This window comes from Herpailurus yagouaroundi, unplaced genomic scaffold, assembly GCF_014898765.1.
Source record: "Herpailurus yagouaroundi ecotype Mexico unplaced genomic scaffold, PumYag 28, whole genome shotgun sequence".
Lineage (NCBI taxonomy): Eukaryota > Metazoa > Chordata > Mammalia > Carnivora > Felidae > Herpailurus > Herpailurus yagouaroundi.
This window is the reverse complement of record NW_024412376.1, coordinates 34,449,951-34,468,393: the sequence shown is the minus strand read 5'-3', so window position 1 is coordinate 34,468,393 and position 18,443 is coordinate 34,449,951.

Genomic DNA, 18,443 nt, shown 5'->3' with positions numbered 1-18,443 from the left:
ACCGTTTTGTCAGAGTTAGGATTTGAAGTTTTGCGAATCGGAGTAGTGTACTGACAGATGGGAGAGAATAGCTACAGAGAGACATTTGCAGACTGAGACCAACTGCCCCCGTTGAATCCTGGCACTCCTTCTCTATACCCGTGAGATGTCATGCAAATTTTGCCGCCCCCCCCCCCCCCGTTTCCTCTTCTGAAAAAAAAAAAAAGCCACTTTAGAGGGTTGCTGTGAGTATTGAATGAAATAATGTAGGTGGAACACCTGCAAGAGGCCTGAGATGGCCTTCAGTCAATATTAGATACACTTTTTATGCAACAGTCACAAAGTCCCTTGTCCACACAGCTGAAAACCCATTCCAAGTGTTTCTTTCATGGAAAGTACCCCCCCTCCCTCCTTTGTATACGAAGTGGATGGATAATCTGGTTAAAATCAAGCCAGGCAATGAACAAAATAGTCTCATAGACTGGGGGACCACATTCTGCTGAAGTAACCAATATAGACATCATTTAGTACAGCAAATCCTTAAACAAACGAAAGACAGAAGCAATTCTTTAAAGACTTCAAAATAACATGATTTCTACTATTTTTTTATTTTTTTAAAAATTTTTAGTGTTTATTTATTTTTGAGAGAGACAGAATGTGAGTGGGGGTAGGGACAGAGAGTGAGGGAGACACAGAATCTGAAGCAGCAGCAAAGAGCCTGACTTGGGGCTCCAACTCTTTCATTGAGATCATGACCCGAGCCAAAGTCAGCCACTTAAGTGACTGAGCGACCTAGGCGCCCCTCTACTATTTTTAACTTAAAAAAGACTTAGTCCTTGCTAAATTGTCCAAATGAATTCCCTGACTAGAATTAAACTTGTTCCTGGTATTTTCCCCATATCTCTAAGGTTTATTAATTTTTAACTTATGCAACAATTATTTACAAATAAACCACATTGAGATTTTATTTATTTATTTATTTATTTATTTATTTATTTATTTATTCATTTTAGATAGAATGGGGGAGAAGAGCAGACAGAGAAAGAGAGAGAAAATCCCAAGCAGGCTCTACACTCAGTACAGAGCATGACAGGGGTGGGCAGGGGTTGATCCCATGACCTTGGGACCATGACTTGAGCCGAAATCAAGAGTCAGGTGCTGAACCGACAGAACCACCCAGGTGCCCCCAGATATGTATTTAATAAATTAATGTATTGAAAGCTAAATGTACATCACAAGAACTAGGAAATTTAGTTTAAAAACTATACTTTTAACAATATTTACAATGCAACTTTAAAAATATTGTGCTCTGTTCATAGTCTACTTGTGTGGAAAACTCAGTTTGATCAATATTTCTCTTTCAGTTTGATGTTTTCAAACATTTTTGTGTCTTTGCATAAGAGAAATATTATCCATTCTTACCAGTTACTGTTAACTTTCTATTTCATATAAGTTATGGATAAACAAATATGATTCCATCATGGTACCCGTGCCCGCAGTAAGAACACAGCATGCACATTGTCCTACTATGTGAAGTCCTAATTTTTCATGTTATATATTTATATTCATTCAAAAAAACTCTGCTCATTTTTTATCCATTGAGCTAATATATAGTTTTCACTTAGATGTAATTTAAGAAAACAAAATTCATGTGGCACCTGGGTGGCTCAGTCGGTTAAGTATCTGACTCTTGATTTCTGCTCAGGTCATGATCTCACTGTTTGTGGGATCAGAGCCTGCATCAGGCTCTGTGCACAGAGTCTGCCTGGGATTCTCTCTCTCCCTCTCTCTCTGTCCCTTCCTCTCCCCTCAAAAATAAATAAATAAACTTAAAAAAAGGAAAAAGAAAAGAAAATTCATGAAAAATATTAGTGAAAATAACCTTTAAGAAAAGATCATTGGGGCTACTGGGTGGCTCAGTCAGTTATGCACTTGGCTTTGGCTCGGGTCATGATCTTGCAGTTCGTGAGCTCGAGCCCCGCATCCGGCTCTGTGCTGACAGCTCAGAGCCTGGAACCTGTTTCAGGATCTGTGAGTCCCTCTTTCTCTGCCCCTCACCTGCTAACACTGTCTCCTCTGTCTCTCAAAAAATAAATAAATGTTTTAAAAAATTTTAAAAAAAGAAAAGATCCTATCCTTTCCACAGTACCCACTAGATTTTTATTTTCAACTTAGTACAAAATAATTAATAAACAATATTAAGCTATCCTTTACAAAGCTACAGCAAACAGACAGTTAACCTGAACTTATTGTACACAAGACGTAAAGCACAGTATTTTTCTATTACCCTAAGCTGCAGAATATTATGTACTTTATCAATATTTTCAGGTAGCTTCAGTATAATATGTTAATAACAACATATGATACCTGAATTAATACTATTATTTTTATCTAACACAGTTTGCAATAAATACACAATTGTTTAATGAACTCATGAATAAACACATAGCATTTTAAACTGAAAAATAATTTTTGAAGCATTCCAAAACAAGATCACATATATTCAATTAAAAAAAAAATAAATACAACACTGCAACACACAAAACTTCCGTAGCTCATGTAACATTTTTTTTCATTTTCCAAAATACATTTGATCTCAGACATATTTGCTTTGCAAATGTTTTTTGAGTTTATGCCCTTTTCATTGCTCAGCCTTGCCTTCACTCATCCATTCATGTATTCAGTGGGTACACCCATGTCAATAACATTCTTGGTCAGATTTTGGAAGTTCAAATGTAAACCAGACTAGAGCTCTGCCTAGGGATCTTACAGACCAGAGATAGCTGGAAGGTTGGGCAAACAGTGGTGATTTTACATCATGCTAATTTCTCTGTAGAAGTACAAAGAGAGATGCTGTCCGGAAAGAGCAAAGAATTCTTCCTGGAGACACAAAGTTTTCAAAGAGAAATTAAGCGTGAGTTGATTAATGACTTTAGGAGAAAAGGAAGGATCAGAAGTATATTTTAAGCAGAAGAAATGGTCATTGAATATGGAGTCTATCTCATTGTAGATTCAAGCGTTTGAACAAAGTGATAGTGTGCCCCCTTTTGGGTGACAAAGAGAATGAGATCTATTTTCAATCAAGAAGCATCTGAGGAGTGACTCTTTTTTCAAAAGTTCCCTGCCCTCTCCTCAGCAGGCAAATTATTTATTGTCTTGGGACTGGCAGCACAACTTAGAAAGAGACAAAGGATCTTGTATACTCACAGCTGGCCCTGGGTGAATAAATAAAGCACCTGTCTGGCATTGTGAGAAGTGTGCTACAAAAAGCAAATCCCCTTCCATGTCAATTGATGAAAGACTATATTTACATTAAACACGGAGTGTGCAGGGCAGAAGAGAATGAGAGTAAGCACCCAGATACAAGTGCATTTCTCAAAACCGCAGCCAGCTTGTAGGGTGAGCACGTAACAGAAGGGAAGTATTCGAATCTTGACGAAAGACAGCCATGACCAGCCAAGACTTTTACGCTGATTAAAAGTGATTTTAAGTGATTAAAATTGATTAAAAGTGCTTATCAGCTTCTGATGAGTGAGGGAAGCTGGCCATTTTTAGTCAAATATGCCAGCATTATACATGCTTACGATGTTACTTATACATCTTACTTACTTATACATCTTACGACGTTCCTGAAGTTTTAAGAAATCTTCAGTTTTGGTAACGTTTCAAAGACAGAACTCAATTATTCCTACTTCCGAAGTTGAGCTAGTGTGTTCTTTCTTTCCTGATCTGTTAGCCCACAAGGTGTAAGGTAGTTTTACATGTCATCTTCCAACTGTAGCTCCCTTTTCATCTACGTTTTCTGAACTGCTCAAAACCTTCCTGCTTTGTGCACCTTCTCTCTAAGACAAATCTGGTTTAGGGGTAGAAAAGACAAAAAAAAAAAAATTGCACAAAAATTTTGTGAGTTTTTGTAGAATTAAGACGCGGCATTGAGGAAAGCCCAGGCATTGCTCAGTCAGAGTCTCCTTGTAAAAGATCACCCCTTTCAGGATTTTCAAAGAAAGAGAGGCCAGAATCCAGCTGGGGATAATTTAAGATAAATTCATCACAGTATACAGAAAAGCTAATTTTGCTTTAGCGTTGCACTCCTGCAAGAATGTAATTTTTCTTTGTTTTTCTCCTTTGGGAAGTCTTTTCCAGAAGGGAAGAGAAATCCCATGGCATGCATTAGTAACCTACTTCCAAAAGATGGCAGCAAAGGATTTAGCACCAGGGAATACAACAGGAACATAACCGTTAATATTTTGGAGCTATTTTATTATGCTTAGAGTGATTAAAAATTACATTGAAAAATAAACCACTTTTAAAATAATTTTCATGAGGCTTATTGAATGATCAGCTTTTTCCTTATATTAGAATGTTAGAAATTTAGCAGTTTAATGTGACAAGAAAATATAATTTTAATAACTATTTTTAAAAGACTTTGTGGATCCTGAGAAACTTAACAGGAACCCATGGGGGAGGGGAAGGAAAAAAAAAAAAGAGGTTAGAGTGGGAGAGAGCCAAAGCATAAGAGACTGTTGAGAACTGAGAGCAAACTGAGGGTTGATGGGGGGTGGGAGGGAGGGGAGGGTGGGTGATGGGTATTGAGGAGGGCACCTTTTGGGATGAGCACTGGGTGTTGTATGGAAACCAATTTGACAATAAATTTCATATATAAATTAAAAAAAAAGAAAAATAAATAAACAAATCACAAAAAAAATAAATAAAAAAAAATATAAAAGACTTTGCATAACTGCTCATACCCCAAACTATTCCTGACTCTACCAAACTCAGCCATGGTCATTGTTAATAGTAGCCTTCTTTTCCATACTGTTTTTTCTATTCACATGAAAATGTCCAGGTTACATGTATTCTTCTAGAACCTGATCTTTTCAGTTGAAAATCCTTTCATGTTAATTATAATTTGAATTGTGCATTACTTTATAGTTATACAATTATGTATATTCTAAAATTATTATTAATAGTCCTTTAGACTGTTCCCAATTTTTATGAGCAACTTTGAATAAACATTGGGTCTTATTATTTATTTATTTATTTATTTATTTATTTATTTATTTATGTTAGAGAGAGAGCGAGAGCACGAGCGGGAGAGAGGGGCAGAGAGAGACAGAAAGAGTCTTAAGCAGACTCCACACTCAGCACAGAGCCTGACACAGGGCTCCATCCCCCTACCTTAGAAGCATAAACTGAGCTGAAATCGAGAGTTGGCCGCTCAGCCAACTCAGTCACCTAGGCGCCCCCTTAGTTATTTACTTTGGGTAAACTCCTAGGGGTGGAATCGCTGGTTCAAAGTATATGTACCTTAACTGGCTTTGTAGTTATTGCCAAAATGCCTTCCAGAAAAGTTTTTACAGCATATGTATAAAAACATAAAGGCATAAGAACAGTTTTCACCTAGATTTATTCATTCATTTATTCACCTTATTGCTCCTTTATAAGATGTGATTTGGCTTGCTAAGTTTTGCTTCTCATTTTATTCGGTGCAACTTTATTGTATCTTTTTTTTTTAATAAATTTCAGATATTGGCACAAACTTAAAAACTACATATCCAGTAAAAACATGAACATAAAATATTTTCTTCAGTGTTTAAAAAGAAACATTAAGGGTTAAAGAAAGGAGAAATTGTTTTAAAATGTAAAAGGAAAAATATTCTTATGTGAGTCAAAGTAAAACATTTCAAATTTCCTTAATTCTATAACTATTATTCCTAGCATTAGGAAGGCACTATTTAATATAGTGCCCTTCAGGAAATCCATTAGGTCACAGGCACTAAAAATAACATAAATTAAAGCTCTTCATGTTTAAAAAAGGCAATGATGAATGCTAAGGTATTACTAAATAGTTTATGTAACTTCAAAGGCACTATATTTGCCCAATCAAGGATTCAGTTTTAGGCATTTTATATACATATGCTGTAGCCAAACTTAGAATAAACTTTCATAAAAACTTTCTACTATGCAAGTTTCTTAACCTTAAAATGAACTTTTGTGACTCCTGAGTAAATATATAAGGTGATGCTTTTATTCCTTGGGCTGGATCCAGATGTCAACTTTTTGCTTTAAACAGCATGTCCATGCAACCCATAATCAACTGATTTTTTTTTTTCTATTATGGAGAAAGAATAAAGAATGTACTCTATAAAAATCTGGTGCAGGCTTCTTTTTTATAAAATGTTTATTTATTTAATAACAGAGCAAGCAAGCAAGGGAGGCACAGAGAGAGGGAGAGAGAGAATCCGAAGCAGGCTCCACACTGTCAGCATGGAGCCTGATGCCAGGCTCGATCTCATGAACCATGAGATCATGACCTGAGTGGAAACCAAGAGTCAGATGCTTAACCAAATGAGCCACCCAGGCACCCCTGGGGCATTTTCTTATTTTAAGTGTGCCTAAAGTCCGGGTGCCCCCAGACTTCTTTTTTTCTGCATTATATATTACAATGTCGCTTTTCTTTCTATAATTAAGGCTCACAAAATTTTCCCTTTAGAAAAGCCAGTACTATACTTGTTAATAAGACAAATTTTCTGTATTAGCTTGTCAGTGAATCTGTTTTTTTTTCTTTCTGTTTTTATTGTGTTTGTTTTATTTTACATGTTTTAAAAATTTGTATTCATTTTTGAGAGACAGAGCATGAGTTGGGGAGGGGCAGAGAGAGAGGGAGACACAGAATCCAAAGCAGGCTCCAGGCTCTGAGCTGTCAGCACAGAGCCTGATGCGGGGCTCAAACTCCTAAACTGTGAGCTCATGACCTGAAGCTTAACTGACTGAGCCATCCAGGCACCCCATTGTTTTGCATTTTCCAGTGTTGTGTGCTTGGGGTTGGTAAAATTTTGTGATGTCTGAAAAGTTACAGATAGTACAGACTTTGGATTCTTTTTTTCCCGTTCTTTTTCTTTTTCTTTTCTTTTCTTTCTTTCTTTCTTTCTTTCTTTCTTTCTTTCTTTCTTTCTTTCTCTTTCTTTCTTTCTTTCTTTCTTTCTTTCTTTCTTTCTTTCTTTCTTGTTTGAGTGCTTATGTTGCAAAATCTAAATCTTTTGCAAATTTGGACTCACCTTTTTAAAAAGGAAATCTTGCTGTTTTAGATGGAGTAAGACAATGAAGTAATCAGACATGATTTCGCATATGGTTATATGAACATCAGTTTTAAAGTTTATATTTGAGTATGTTTTAGATTCTTTTAGACAAAGCAATTCAAGAACATTATGTCTCACTTAAAGAGCTCTCGTCTCTAAATGAAGCTGTGCTATCCTGCAAGAATGGAACTTGAATCCTAGAATGCCATAGAAATAATAAAATAATTTTGCTATATGAATGCCTTTGACAATATTAAGGGAAAACAGCTGCTGGAATACTCCCAATGACATAGGTGAAATACATCAACATATGATACATGTTTTCCATTGTTGGGCAGCTTTGTCACAATTGTATTCTTCATACTTAATCAAAATGTGCTTCCCCACTTTCTTTACATTGGTTCTAGTCCTATTCTGCAGAGTTTCAGAGAATAAATACAATCCTTCATTCATATGATAAAACTTCCATGTTGGAAAGATTTAGCATACTCCCCCTCCACCCCCTTCTCCATTTCCCTTTACTGTTATTTCCCGTAGTTGCAAAAACCCATTACCATCCTGGTTGTTCTTTTCTGGGCAATATAATTCAATTTTGTCCATCAAGACTTATGTCCAGGTGCTCCTGGGTGGCTTAGTCGGTTAAGTGTCCGACTTTGGCTCGGGTCATAATCTCATGGTCCATGAGTTCAAGTGCCACGTTGGGCTTTTTGCCAACAGCTCAGAGCCTGGAGCATGCTTCAGAGTCTGTCTCTCTCTCTCTGTCTGCCACTCCCCTGCTAGTGTGCTCTCTCTCTCTCTCAAAAATAATTAAAAAAAATTAATTCTTTTTTAAAAAAGAGTTGTGTCTAAAGATAAACAGAATAACATAGATGTGGCTTAACCTATGCAAAGAAATGATTCCTTTTTAAGGTCTGAACATTGCATAACAGTCTGAGCTTACGTTAACATCTTTCTAGGGTTCCACATTGGTACATGTTATAGACTTGTATTCAACCAGATGCTGTGGTTTTCTAGATACCATATGATTCAAAAGATTCTTTGAACCTAAATGTGGGATTTGATATTTTAATGTGTTAAATAACATTGTCTGGTTTGGGGCATATTTTTTCAATCGTTCAATCTATAGAAAATTTCTTGAGTTCTTATTTTGTCACCCAGCATACAAGTTTTCACTTCTGTATTATCTTTCAATTTAATAAGGATATGTACATGTCACGTGTCCATACAAGTCATTATTAAAAATATCATTGGAACATTTAATTTATCCATATTCATGGATGTCTTTTTAATCAGGGCTAATGCAAGTTGATTTTGCTATTTCCCATTTGGCAGTGGTTTAGAGAAATGGAATCTACTTCTGAGCCACAATCTTCTTTCTCATTCCCAAGGCAGCAATAGCAACATCAGGGCTCTCTTACATTTGGTTCTCTTGTCCTTCAGTAGCATTATAGTATTTATGTGATAGTCTGTTAATAGGTTCAGTAGTCGAGCAATGTGATTGAAACCTAAAACATTGTATAGAAAATCACAAATGTCCAATAAATGTTTAACTGAATGAAGCCCCAGTAGAAATTAATGCCCCATGTATTTACTATAATATGTAGTTTATTATTTCTTTGTGTTGTGATTTCTTGAGAATTGCTTTTCCTTTCTACAAACTCCTCAACAGTATCTACTAAGAAGTTGCTATGGCTGATGTCAAAGAGGTTACTGCCTGTGCTGTCCTCCAGGATTTTGGTGGTTTTCTGTCTCACATTTAGATTTTTCATACATTCGGAATTTATTTTTGTGTGTGGTGTAAAAGAGTGGTTCAGTTTCATTCTTTTGGATGCTGCTGTCCAGTTTTCCCAACACTATTTGTTGGTGGTCGCCTTTTTTCCATTGGATGTTCTTTTTTGCTTTGTCTCCTGAGGCAAGGGAAACGAAAGCAAAACTAAACTATCGGGACTTTCTCAAGATACAAAGCTTCTGCACAGCGAAGGAAACAATCCACAAAACTAAAAGGCAACCTTCAGAATGGGAGAAGATATTTGTCAGTGACATATCTGATAAAGGGTTAGTATCCAAAATCTATAAAGAACCTATCAGAGTCAACACTAAAAAACCAAATAATCCAGTTCAAAAGGGGGCAGAAGACATGAATAGATGTTTTTCCAAAGAAGACATACAGATGGCAAACAGACGTATGAAAAAGATGCTCAACATCATTAATCTTCAAGGAAATACAAATCAAAACCAAAGTGAGATATCACCTCATACTTGTCAGAATGGCTAAAATTAACAACACAGGAAACCATTGTTGGCAAGGATGCCGAGAAAGGGAGACCCTCTTGCACTGTTGGTGGGAATGCAAACTGGTGAAGCCACTGTGGAAAACAGTATGGAGGTTCCTCAAAAAGTTAAAAATAGAACTACCCTCAGATCTAGCAATTACCACCCAAAGGATACAAAAGTACTGGTTTGAAGGGGCACATGCACCCCAATATTTATAGCAGTCTTACAAACAGTAGCCAAAATACGGAAAGAGTCCAAATGTCCATCAACTGATGAATGGATAAAGAAGATGTGGTATATACATATATACAATGGAATATTACTCAGCCATCAAAAAAGAAATGAAATCTTGCTATTTGCAATGATATGGATTGAGCTAGCAAGTATTATCTAAGCAAAATAAGTCAGTCAGAGAAAGACAAACACATGTGATTTCACTTACATGTGGAATTTAAGAAACAAAACAGATAACGTGGAGGAAACAAAACGAGGGAGAGAAAGGCAAATCATAAAATGGACTCCCAACTATAGAGAACAAACTGAGGGTTGCTGGAGGAGAGGTAGGCTGGGACATGGGTTAAATGGCTGATGGGAACTAAGGAGGGCATTTGTTGGGATGAGCACTGGATATTGTATGGAAGTGTTGAATCACTATACTGTATACCTGAAACAAATATTATGCTTATGTTAACTGACTGGAATATAAATAAAAGCTTGAAGAAAAAAACCTCCTCAACACTATTATATTTAAAATATTTAATAAATAATAATAGTTATATAATTATGCATTATATATAAATATATAATATAAGTAATTAATAATACTTAATTTAATTATGCATAATTAAATTATATTGAACTTAAGATGGTTTTGGGGGGCCGAATTACTCTATAAAAATTACTATTATCAGACACTTCAAGTATTGAAATATTAAAAGAGATATTATGGGGCACCTGAGTGGCTCAGTTGATTAAGCATTTGACTTTTCATTTTAGCTCAGGTCACTTGATCTCACGGGTCCTGAGTTCCATCCCCATGCTGGGATCTGCACTGACAGCCCAGAGCTGCTTGGGATCCTCTCTCTCTCCCCCTCTCTCTGCACCTCCCCTGCTTGTGCTCTCTCTCTCAAAATAAATAAATAAACATTAAAAAAAAAACCCAAAAGAGATATTAATAATTTTCTTTTTATTTTGGCAAATAAAGAATTCAAGCATAAAGAAGTCAAAGTGAAAAGAGAAATAGTCTTAATTAGGAGACTTTGATAGACTAGGCTGACTAAATTTAAAAAATGGAAGAATTTTTTCTTTTTTTTTTTTTTTTTTTTTTTGAGTATTACATATGAAGAACCCAAAATCCTAGGATAAGCTACATTTCTATTACAGGAAACATTAATAGACATACTTCCAGTTACTTTATTTTATTTTTAATTTCAGACATTGAATTATTGATGAGAATATTTCTGCTTGATTTTATGGTTAGACTTTTGTTGCATACACATGTAAAAACATTCAGGCTTTCATAGTTTTGGAATAGGATTCAAATGATTGTTGAATAAGGTCTTTTGTCACTTTGGGCATTGTTTTTATGTTTTGGAGGTAGATTTTGCCTTCTTCCTTCCTTCCCTCCTTTTTCTCTTTCTTTCTTTCTTTCTTTCTTTCTTTCTTTCTTTCTTTCTTTCTTTCTTTCTATGTTTATTTATTTTGAGAGAGACAGAGCATGAGAGAGGGAGGGGCAGAGAGAGAGGAAGACACAGAATCCCAAGCAGGCTCCAGGCTCTGAGCTGTCAGCACATTGCCCAACTCGGGGTTCAAACTCAGGACCGATGAGATCATGACTTGAGCCCCGCCAGACGCTCAACCCACTGAGCCACCCAAGCGACATTTTGCCCTATTTCTATCACACCACTCTCACCTTAGTTATTTCTATGAAATTTCAATCCTACTTCCTGTATCCATGTCACTATAAGGGTAAATCTTGAAAAAGAGGGACTGTAGTGGTGCTTTAATGATGATGATGATGATGATGATGATGATGATGATGTTACCATTTTCAGTGTGCATAGAGTCGAGAGGCGTGCAAGGCGGACTCCAGGGCGGTTGCCGCCACAGCTCTCCGGAAGTTCACAGAGAACTGGTGGAACCCGCAGGGCAGTGAGAGCCCGCGCAGGGAGCAATACACAGGAACGGATACTTACCTCCCCGGTTCAACAAAGGAGTTGCAAATCAGATACCGTATTTGTGTCCATTTCTAAAATGGAGGTGCTAGGAATATATGTGGAGTGAAAGAACATGAAAACCAGGGAACGCTGCACAGGACGGGACGAAGGAGTGGGTGGTGTGCCCGGGGCAGGAACTGCTTCAAGCTATATCCCTGAGTGTGTGCGAGGAGGGGCCGCATTTTCCAAACTGTGAGTGTGACCCACTTAATGAGTCATCGCATTAATTTGACTGTGATCAAGATTACAAAGAAATTCCTGACACAAACTAGACTAGAATGGTACAAAAATACACAGACATTACAAACTGAAAAAGTATGTGCTATTTCAGAAAGTCTGTGTTCCCATATACATAATGAGTAATTATATATGGGAAATGCATCACACATATGTGTAATATATTACATAAGATATAAATATATTTATATTGTAAACACACATATGTTGAGATTATAGAATAAAATATCTTTTTTAGAGTAGGTAGTGGCAAAACATTCTGACAGCCACTGAAGTGTTGAATATAGACTTCTATTTTAAGAAAAAGAATGGGAGGAGAAAGATAAGAATCTCCTGGTTCTTGTGCAACCTGAAAACCAGTTTCCCAAACCATAATACTTAATTTATCCACCATTACTGGAAGACAGCTCCAACTTGTATGACAGCTTTACAATTGGAAATGGACTAAGCCCTCTAAATAATCTTGCAGGGGTCGATACAATGAATAGCAACAAAAATGTGAACAAAAGTTAGAGAAATCCAGAATGCCATGAATGTACACCTGCCTCCAAGCCTGCCTTCTCACTCTATTCAGGCAAACCTATGTTTTATTATTACACACACACTGTGTTTTGAAACCACCTTTTAAATAGAAATGTCCTTTCTTCTGATCCTCCCACGTACCGTCATTCAAAACTCTTTCCCACATTTACATCCTCCACAAAAACTTTCATAATTAAGCAAATGCAATGTGATCATTTCTCCCTGTGTATTCACCTTTATTCCTCACTGGCCAGATGTTAAAATAGAGAGATTCCATCATTTAATCTCTATTATATGTGGGCAGTTACAGAATAAAGTAAAAATGATTCTTGTATGTAACTTACAGACATGCAAAGTTAGGGATATTGTGTGCTGTGTGTGTGTAGATATGATATGGATCTTATATAATTATAAGGGTTTTTTTTAGTTAAATATTACATCAGGTAAGGGTTGCATGAATTTCCATTTTTGTATTTTTTAGTGGAGAGGGATGAAATTTGCTTAACAGTCTTTTGAAAGGACAGTGCAATAAACATAACAGCTTATCTACTTTTGGATTCTGGTAATGATAGTAATGATGCTAATTTTGTTCTGAAGAATATATTGTTTAGTGAATCAGCTGCCATAATATGCTCCTCAAATACTGCAAACTTAGACAGCTTTGTAATATATTAAAAGTGCATGCAAAAATTATATTCAAAAACAGTAAAGAGGACTGTTTCAACAATTGCGTACGTGTGTGTTAGAATAAATCTGTGAACTCACCTCTGCTTATTTCTTATACCTGGCTTTTTCTTATTGACTTATGGTGGAATATTACTCTTTCAGTAGGCCAAGAGGTTTTACAAGACTAAATTGAACATTTATGATTCAGGGATGGGGTTAATTGCTGATGTTTCCTTTAAGTTTAGAATATTCTTGTTATTGGATATGTATAAATGGCAGGTAAATAGAGGAAAATAAATCTTTGAAAAACGGAATCAAAATATATTTTAGACAGGAAAACAAGGTAACAAGGAAACAAGGTAATAGGCAAGATTGAAAATCAATTCAGTGGGGCGAGAATATTGATTAAGTAACAAGAATAATGCTGTACAGAACCACACTTGTACCTGTGACTACTGTGCTCATCAATTCTTGTATATCAATGGGCAGTCAATTTATCAATGGGTATATCAATTTATCAATCTTATAAATATTCTCCATGCCTGTTAACACTAGATATAAACCTATCATGTTTTAGTCATTCATATGAATACCTCTTAGATTTATGTACCATTTTTGTGTCGTTATTCATTAATTTCCTCCATTTGCTTATTAAATTTGAATCTGTATTTTTTGTTTTCTCTTTTTATGATTTTTTAGTTAAACATCTGTTTCATGCTTTTACTTTCCTTTACATCTTCAATTTCAGTGGAAATGTTGAAAGTAGATGTTGCAAGTGGGCACTACATTCATGTGTCTTGCATAGTGGCATTTTGCTTGTTTTAATGTGTCAATTAAGTTTGGGTTTCGGAATCATAACTCTGTGTTAAAATCTTGCCTCTTCCACTTAATAGCTTTGTGACTTTGGGTAAATTACTCAACGTTTCTAAGTCTCAGTGTCCTCTGCAAACAGAAAAAAATGGAAATACCTATCTCTGACTGCTATTGAGAAGATTAATAAAGATAAACATGTAATACTTTTATCCTAATGTTAGCCCATGGTAAAAAGTCAATAACGGACCTGTGAATATATGTTTGTATGTGATAAACCTTCCATGTTTTATATTACATATTCCATCACATATTAAGTATTGTATAATACATGCTATATATTCCATATAAACTCCTCCTGTCCCTATTTTATAGACACAACCCAACTGCCCCTTAATAATCAAGATCAATTACTCTCATGTTTGCATGGTGGCAAAAGAAGCCACAAATGGCCAGGCCACAGTCTCAACTTCTAAATGAGACCATTGTTTTATCTCCTGATGGAAGCATTCATCTTTTGGGAAACAACACCTTCACAACAAAAAGAACCTACCATTTCAGGGATGAGAAACACAGAGTCTTCAGGTAATTTCATTAGGAATAATAGTAAGATAAGGCTTTTCTACTTCCTCTCCTGGTTCTTGAAACTGGGTACCTATGGGAGAGCCAGTCATAGTATCTATACTGGTTTAATGCATGTACTGCATCATGTGGGAGAGTATCCTATTCTGACCAGTACAATAACTGAGGCTTCAATAATCCTTTCAACTATAATATCAGGCCAGTCGCTTTTGAGTAAGGGGGGGGGGAGGGAACATGATACAATCAGTGGTCCCGTGGGATCAGCCTAGCACATCACATCTGTCTTCTGTAAAAAGTGTTCTTCCGTCAAATGTAGTGCTCTGATGGATACTATGATGGTAAATATGGCATTCCATAAACCTCTGGGTGGTGTCTCTGGCAGGGCAAGCTAAACAGAGAAAACAAAGCCGTATACAGAGTAACTATGTGTATTTTAGTGATAACAGATCTCAACCTCCTCCATGATAGGTACAGTCTAATAGAATCAAACTGTATAAAAATGGCTGGTTGGTCCTCTCTGCCTATGGTGCCCTAGCAGGGGCTTGAGTTGGTGTCACCTGTTGGAAGGTTAGGCATTCAACATTAACAGTAGTTAAATCAGCTTGGGTGAGGATAAATGTAATTCGATGAGCTCATTTATAACCTCCATCATTGTGTGGATGCCACTTTGAGCACTGGGATAGCTGAAGAAAGCTGACTAACATTCACAGAACATCAGCTATTCTTGTCCACCTGGTTATTAATATAGTCCTTCTGGCTTTCTATGTAGCATTCTGTTAGACCAACAATATACTAAAAATTGGGTCCCATTCCAATGGTCTATCCACAAACCTTCTTGTCATCAGTTCTCTATTTTTTTTTTATTCCCAAGAAATCATCAGGCATTTCATTAGCTCCTTGTAGAGGAATTGCCGTCTCCCCTTTATTGCACCAAAAGTGAATAAGTGGATTGACTGCCCAAGTTCTGCCCACTGGAGGATTTTTTCCTCTCACTCTCCTTCAGGAGCTGTAATACTGCAGGTCTACTGCTGACCAACATCGGCATATTGCCTGGTTATTTTCTCTCAGTAACTGGTCATAGGGAATTCCTCAAGTGGTTTTTGTTTAGGTTGAGGACGAGGTTAAATGCAGTTGGAGTAGATGCCACAAAAATATGAAGCTTATGTAAATTTACTTCTGCCTTCAGGGCTTGCGTGAGCCCCAATCTTGCACGAACTGCTTCCGCTTGATAATTGAGTGTTGTTATGTAGCTTCGACTGCATAACTTGGCAGTTTTGACAACAATTCATGTTTTCTAAGATGGTAAGTTTTGATCAGCAGCCAGGTCAGGGGCTCTTTCTCAAAGAGATTAATTATTTGCAGAAGTAAGCATGGTTATGGGGTCTTTGCCATGGGTTCTTTATCAAGACTTGCCAGAAGCTCCATATAACCTATCTATTTGCCTCAGATTGGAGCAGCAAACTCACTTGGTTTTACACGTTGCTTCCAAAAATACACAGAGACCCACCCAACAATACCTTTTTTTTTTTTTTTTTTTTTTTTTTTTTTTTTTTTTGGTGGTAAGGGTTACAGGATCCAGCAACATATCTTTATGTTTGAAGGTAACATCTCAATATGTCTAGCATATATGGAGATAGAGTGGTATTCCTGGAGACCTACCACTTATCCTCTTGTATGCACAAGTCTTACCAAGATATCTAGGATATTTGCCCCTTCCTGTTCACAAGGTACAAACAGCATGGATTTACCAATATGGTGGACAATAGTGGATAATTTGTAAGAAGGGAAGCCTATCAATTATTTTGAGGACAAGATTACAACAGAAATAGATCATATATCCTTAAGTTAAAACAGAGAAGGCATGGTGTGCTCTCTGTCATGTGCAAATTAGTGTTTCCCAGTGGTTTTTGCTAAACAATATGTATTTTTAAAAAGGTTCTTAATGTGGGGCAGCTGGGTAACTCAGTCGGTTGAGAGACTGACCCTTGATTTCGGCTCAAGTCATGATGCTGGGGTCGTGGGATAGAGCCCCATGGTGGATTCTGCTGAGCATGGATTCCGCTTAGGATTCTCTCCCCCCACCTTCTCCTCCCCCACTCACACATGCACTTTATTTTTCTCTTTCCCTTTCAAACACAAAAAAGGGTTCTAGGGGCATCTGGGTGGGTCAGTTGGTTAAGGGTCTGGTCATGTTTGGCTCAGGTCATGATCTCTCAGTTTGTAGGTTTGAGCCCTGCATCAGGCTCTGTGCTGTCAGCTGGAGCCGGGAGCCTGCTTCATATTTTGTCTCAATTTCTCTCTGCCCCTTCCTTTGCTAGTGCTCCATTTCTCTCTCCCTCAAAAATAAATAAACATTTAAAAAAATCTTTAAAAAAAGGTTCTTAATCCTCAGTAGCTTCAAACAATGCCTCATGAGCTCTATGGACTTCTGTCTGTAATGAGATCACATCTGAAACAGAAGCTGCAGTTGGAGTCACCCCTTGATATAGCTATAATAGACCACTGTTGTTGTTGTTGTTGTTATTATTATTATTATTATTATTATTATTATTTTGAGATAAATCTGTCTTCCACACAGACTTAATAGGTGAGTTAACTGAAGACTCAACAGGACTCACTACTCCTGTACCCTTCTAGTCTTGGGTGGATGCCATGATATTTATAGTCACCTCAGATAGGCAGTACTTTTTTTAAAATTTATTATTTGAAAAGGAAGATCTGTTCCAGGGTTTCCTCTTAACCCTTCCTACCACAATCACCCACAAGCTAGTTTCAGTGAGCCAAGGTGGCTTCTAAAAGTTGCAGGGAATGCCTATGTCAATTGCCAATTCACAAATTAGCAGAGGGTTGATTCTCAAGCCAAATGGACCAAAGTAAAACTGACCTGGGTAAAACATTCATTTATTTTGAGCTCATGTATAACCTCCATCCTTGCTGTAGATGCCGCTTTGAGTATACACTGGAGTAGCTAAAGGAAGGCTGACAAATATTCACAGAGCAAACCTCTCTTACTGATGGAACACCATGACATTTTGGATCCCCAGATTTTAACTTTACCTCAGAGCCAGTGTTCTGTGTTTATCTTCCCCCAGTGCCTCATAAAATGGCTATAGATCCCTTAAAATTAAAGGGAAATTTAGAGCTCATACTTGTGACCCTTTTGCCTGATCCACAATGATATTCATCTTCCCCTCAAGTGAATTTGAATCCGTGAACTGAGTCAGGTCTAGGAATTGATTTAGGGGATATTGTGGCACGACATATCTTCGAAAACCTGGAGGTCTGCATGTTTACGTTTTTTTTTTTGTAATTGTAGAGATCAAGTGAGACTTCTGTAGGCTGCCCAACTGTCTAATTGGCATCATCAATTAGCTGCCTCTAAAGATCTCTACAGGTTACTTCATTCTCATTACTGCTCCAGCGTTCCTACTTATTACAGAATCAGTCCCACCTCATTACTAGAAATTAAGTGCTGTTACTTGGCCTCTAGCATTCTCAGATCTTACTTCCTCCCCAGTAAAATTAAGGAATATGTTCCATGGTATAATATCTACCATCAACTCTGGCCCACAAAGAACTGCATTAGAGCTCTTCAAGGATGCTGGAGGTCCCCTCACCGACATATGTCAATGCTTCAGAGGAGTGTCCTTCAGGGTTCTTCAAGGCATCTGGTAGAGACTGGTTGAATCAGCTACACATAATAAAGCTACTCCAACATTTCCATCTTCTTATTCTTTAGATTTCTTCTTGGGATTACACAAAAAAAAGTTCTGGAATCTCAAGTTCATTAAATATACAATACCACCGAGTCTAGATTTCCATCAGACAACCAACAATTAAAGCTACTCCTAGGGTTTGAGCCAGCACATTAAATAAAGACCCTCTGATAAATATGCAATCAAAAAATTACATCTGTGTTAGTCTAGTCCCTCCCTGGTTTAACACCTATAGAATCTATTTTAATAAATATTCTCCAGGTTTGTGCTGAAATACATTGAAAGATACTGTGATTATTTTGGTCTTCATGCTCCCTTTCCCTTTTCCATACTTTTTATTTGTTCACATAGAGCATGTAGGA